This window comes from Polypterus senegalus, chromosome 4 (genome assembly GCF_016835505.1).
Source record: "Polypterus senegalus isolate Bchr_013 chromosome 4, ASM1683550v1, whole genome shotgun sequence".
Classification (NCBI taxonomy): Eukaryota; Metazoa; Chordata; class Cladistia; order Polypteriformes; family Polypteridae; genus Polypterus; species Polypterus senegalus.
Genome location: NC_053157.1, coordinates 140407570 through 140412795, shown reverse-complemented (window position 1 = coordinate 140412795; position 5226 = coordinate 140407570).

The following is a 5226-nucleotide window of genomic DNA, read 5'->3' as shown; positions in this document are numbered from 1 at the left end:
GCTGTTCCTTTGCGCTCAGCTAATACAAAAACATCATACGGGGAATTAGTAGGGATATTAAGCTGCGTGTTGGATCCCCAAAGAGGTTTTAGCGGACCAAGGGACTCCTTTCACCGGAGGCGTTCAGGGGAAGTAGCCAAATTACTCGAATAAAACATCTGAAAACGTCTGTCTATCATCCCAAACTGGCGGATTGGTAGAACATTTTAATCAAACTTTGAAACAGATGTTACGCAAGGTAGTTAACGAGGATGGAAGAAACTGGGATCAGTTGCTTCCTCTCGTTTTGTTTGCCTATCGGGAAGTCCCTCAGACCTCTACTGGTTTCTCTCCCTTTGAATTATTATATGGAAGACAACCCAGAGGACTTTTGGATATGCTAAAGAAGGATGGGAAGAGGAGGTCCTCCCAACTTCAAATATTCTCGAATATATCAGCGCAATCACGCGATAGACTAGAGAAAATCAGACCAATTCTTTTTTCTTTTTTTATTTTATTTATTAATTTTATTACAATCAATACATAGCAATCAAGTTTTTACAAAAAAAAAATTATGCTAAGAACAGATCGATCCCCACCCTTGAGAGAGAGCAAGCCAAGCGGTGTAAAATTTAAGGCTTGTAAAAATACCTAAATCAACAAATTCTCTGTGCTTTATAAACTCATTTCAAAATATTACTGATTAGATCCTGCCATGTTTTGAAAAAAGTCTGCACAGATCCTCTAACTGAGTATTTGATTTTTCCAATTTTAAATAATATAACACATCAGTTTCCCACTGACTTAAAGAGGAGAGTTTGGGTTCTTCCAGTTTATCAGAATAAGTCTGCGTGCCAACAGTGTAGTGAATGCAATCACAATTTGTTTGTCCTTCTCCACTTTAAGCCCCTCTGGAAGAACCCCAAACACAGCTGTTAATGGGTTAGGAGGGATTGTGAGTCCAAGACTGTCTGAGAGGTAATTAAAATTTTTGTCCAGAATAATGTTAATTTGGTGCAGGCCCAGAACATGTGACCTAGTGAGGCTGGGGCTTGGTTGCAGCGTTAGCAGGTTGGATCATGCCCTGGAAACATTTTGGAGAGTTTTAGTGAGACAGATGTGCTCGATATATAATTTTGAGTTGTATAATTGTATGCTTTGCATATGGAGCTTGAGTGAATTCTCTGCATTGCTACTTTCCACTCCTTTTCTGATATATTAATTGAGAGGTCATTTTCCCAGTGTCCTCTTGGATCTTTGAAAGGAAGGGATTGTAAAAGGATTTTATATATTGTAGAGATGGAGTCTAACTCCTTGAAATTGAGCAATAATTTTTCCAGCGTGGATGAGGGTGCAAGATGAGGAAAATCTGGAAGGTTCTGTTTAACAAAGTTCCTGATTTGAAGATAGTGAAAGAAATTTGTAGCTGGAATGTTAAATTTGGAATGTAATTGTTCATAGGATGCAAAGGCGTTGTCTATATAAAGATCTCTAAGCAAGTTAATTCCAAATTTTTCCAGATATTAAAACTGCATATGTTTGTGAGGGTTGAAAGAGGTGGTTCTTTTGCAGGGTGCCACAGAAAAAAGCTTCTCCGTCTTAAAATGCTTTCTACATTGGTTCCAGATTCTAAGTGAGTGGAGCACAATTGGGTTATTAGTGTATTGCCGATAGCGTGTGTTTATTGGAGCACAGCAAGGAATACAAAGAAGTACTGCAGGATTTTACTTCTATTGCGGTCCATGCCTGTGTATGTTCTTCTATTTGTGTCCAGGTTCTTATCGACTGTATATTTGCGCCCAGTAATAAAACTGGAAGTTAGGTAGAGCCATGCCGCCTTCTGCCTTTTGTCTTTGTAGGGTCGCTCTTTTGATGCGTGGATGTTTAGAATTCCAAATAAATGAGGTTATTGTTGAATCTAATTGCTTAAAGAACGATTTATTAATGTATATTGGTATGTTTTGAAATAAAAAAGGAGCTTAGGAAGAATATTCATCTTAACAGTGTTAATTCTTCCAGCTAGTGTGAGATGAAGGGTTGACCATCTATGCAAGTCTTGTTTAATTTTTTCCATGCAGGCACGAAATTTTGTTGATAAAGAGCTTTATGTTTACTTGTGATGTTTACGAGGTATTTAAACTGTTCTGCAATGATAAAAGGAAGGGTGTCTAATCTAATATTATATGCTTGCGAATTCACGGAAAGAGTACACTTTTATTCAGATTAATTCTGAGACCAGAGAGCTTTTGAAATTCTGTGAGTGCTGCTAAGACTGCAGGCACAGAATTTTCTGGATCCGATATATACAGTACCATGTCATCTGCATATAATGAGATTTTCTGTTCCAGTCCTTCTCTGCTAATCCCCTTTATCTGATCAGTATTTCGACAATGTATTGCCAGTGGTTCAATGGCAATTGCAAACAACAGTGGTGACAAAGGGCATCCTTGTCTTGTGCCACGTTCTAGTTTAAAGTAGTCTGAGCAAATGTTATTGATGCAAACTGAAGCTTCTGGGTTAGTATACAGTAATTTAATCCATGCACAAATGTTGGGCCAAACCCAAACTTCTCCAAAATAGTAAAAGGTATTTCCATTCAATCATGTCGAATGCTTTTCTGCATCCAATGATAATAATATTTCTGGGGTGTTTGATTTAGTTGGTGAGTATATTACATTAAACAGGCGTCGAAGATTTGAAGATAAGTGTCGGCCCCTAATAAATCCAGTTTGGTCTTGTGATATTACTGAGGGAGCACTTTCTCCATCCTTCTAGCTATGATTTTAGAGAGTATTTTAACGTCGTTATTCAGAAGTGAAATTGGTCTGTATGATGCACATTGTAATAAGTCCTTATTTTGTTTTGGAAAGACAGTGATTAGTGCTTGGCGAAAGGTTTGTGGAAGAGATTGGTTATCTCTGGCTTCTGTAAATGTTGCTAATAGGAGGGAGCTAGCTGAGCGGAGAATTTCTTGTAAAACTCTGCAGGGTAGCCGTCAGGGCCTGCTGCTTTTCCACCTTGGAGTGACTTTATAGCATCCAGTAATTCTGATAATGACAGAGGTTTATCGAGTTCCTCCACACTAAAAGCGTCAATTTGTGGTATCTGTAATGTATCCAGAAATGCATTAGATTGTATATTGTCTTCTTTAAACTCAGTAGTATATAGGGATTTATAGTAGTCTCTAAAAGTGTACATTATATTTTTGTGTTCGATGATTTTATCTCCGTTAGTGGTAGTAATTACGAGATTGCGTTGCGTACATCTTGCTTGTGAATTTGTTGCTAAAAGCTTATTAGCTTTCTCTCCATGTTCATAATAATGATGTCTGGATTTGTAAATTAGTTGTTCGGTTTCTTTAGTTGTCAAGAGGTTTAATTCTGAATGTAGAGCCTGCCTCCTCTTATGTAGAGTCTCGCTTGGTAGTCTGGCATGTTCTTCATCTATTTTAGTAATTTCGCTTTTTATCTCTGCTACTTTCTTAGCGGATTTATTTCTGTGGGAAAGATATGAGATAATCTGTCCTCTTAAGAAGGCCTTAAGAGTTTCCCAGAGTATTCCTGCAGAGATCTCAGGGGATGTATTTGTCTCTAGAAAGAATTCAATTTGTTTGGATATAAATTCAGTACAATTCTCGTCAGCTAATAGAAGCGGATTGAGGCGCCATCTGCGGGGTGAGTGTATGGGGCTTAGTAATTTCAGCTCCAAGATCATGGAGCATGGTCTGAAATAACAATAGCATCGTATTTACAAGATTTAATCTTAGGCAAGAAGTTATTATCTATAAAGAAGTAATCAATCCTTGAGTAGCAATGATGTACTGGTGAGTAGAAAGAATATGTTCTTGAATTTGGGTTTAAAACCTCCAGGGATCTGATAAGTTGTGATCAGTTATAAACTTTGTAATTATCTTTGCGGTGTTAGTTGCGTTCCCCTGTGGAGGAAGTCTTATCTAAAAGTGGATTTAGAACACAATTAAAGTCCCCAGCCATTATAAGTTTATGAGTGTTCAGATTGGGAATGGATGCAAATAAATTTTGTATAAATTCCTTATCATCAACATTAGGTGCATAAACATTTATCAAAATCATTTTACAGTTAGATAAGTCTCCCATGACCATCACATATCTCCCTTCAGGATCCAATACTACATCTGATGCTACAAATGGTACTGTTCTATGTATGAGAATTCCCACCCCTCTAGTTTTCTTTGTAAAACTAGAATGGAACATTGGCCAGTCCAGTCTTTTGCAGCGGAACTGATCCTTACTTAGTAAGTGGGTTTCCTGTAAAAATACTATTTTAGCATTTAGACCTGTTAGGTGAGAAAGTACTTTCTTTCTCTTTAATTCGTGATTCAGGCCTTTAACATTCCAGCTTACGAAGTTAACTGTCCCATCATGGAGACACTGATTCTGAGTTTTTGATGTCATTTATAGTCTTAACTGGAAGTGAAATAGTTTAGGTCTTAATTTCCTATTCCCCCAAGAGTTGTTGCCATGCAGCTTATTATTACGTTGATAGTTATAATTATAAAGATTGAGATGATAGATTAGATATAGATCAAGCCTGCTCTCTTTCTCTTCCCCTTAACCCCCACCCTCCCTTTTTGCCTCCCCAGGTGAGGCTAAAACCCACTTCATGCAGTCCCAGTCCTCTGACATACCCAGAGACAGAGCACGTCCAAAGCACATCAAGCCCCCATGCAGTGGCTTTAAGGTTAAAAGATAGAGATATCTGTTACCAATATAGTCTTTAAAAGAGGAAAAAGAAAAAAAAGAAAAGAATTTTGCACTTAATATATATATATATATATATAATCTTCAGCAATTTTAGTGCATTAAGATGATATCCCCAGATAATAAACCCAGGTGATGGTGTTAAAGATGTGTCCAAAACAAGCATAACAAGTCTTAATGCAGTAATAGCAATAACAGCAAACCAAGGGTATGATATTGAACAGTCTCATTTAGACACATGAAATAATTAGAAAAGAAAAAGAGGAGGAAAACGTAATTAAGCACAATAAAACATAAACATTTAGCCCTAGTAATACTAAGTAATAATAAGTAATAAGTAAGTAATAATAATAATAAGTAATATAAGAATATGAGAATATATGCTGATAAAAACCCGTATTTTAAAACAAATAGATCAGACAGTAGATTATTAATCCTAGCTTTATCATTTACCGCCATGACTCACAATTATGTATCAGAATAGTCCCGGGATCAGCTTTCTTAATTC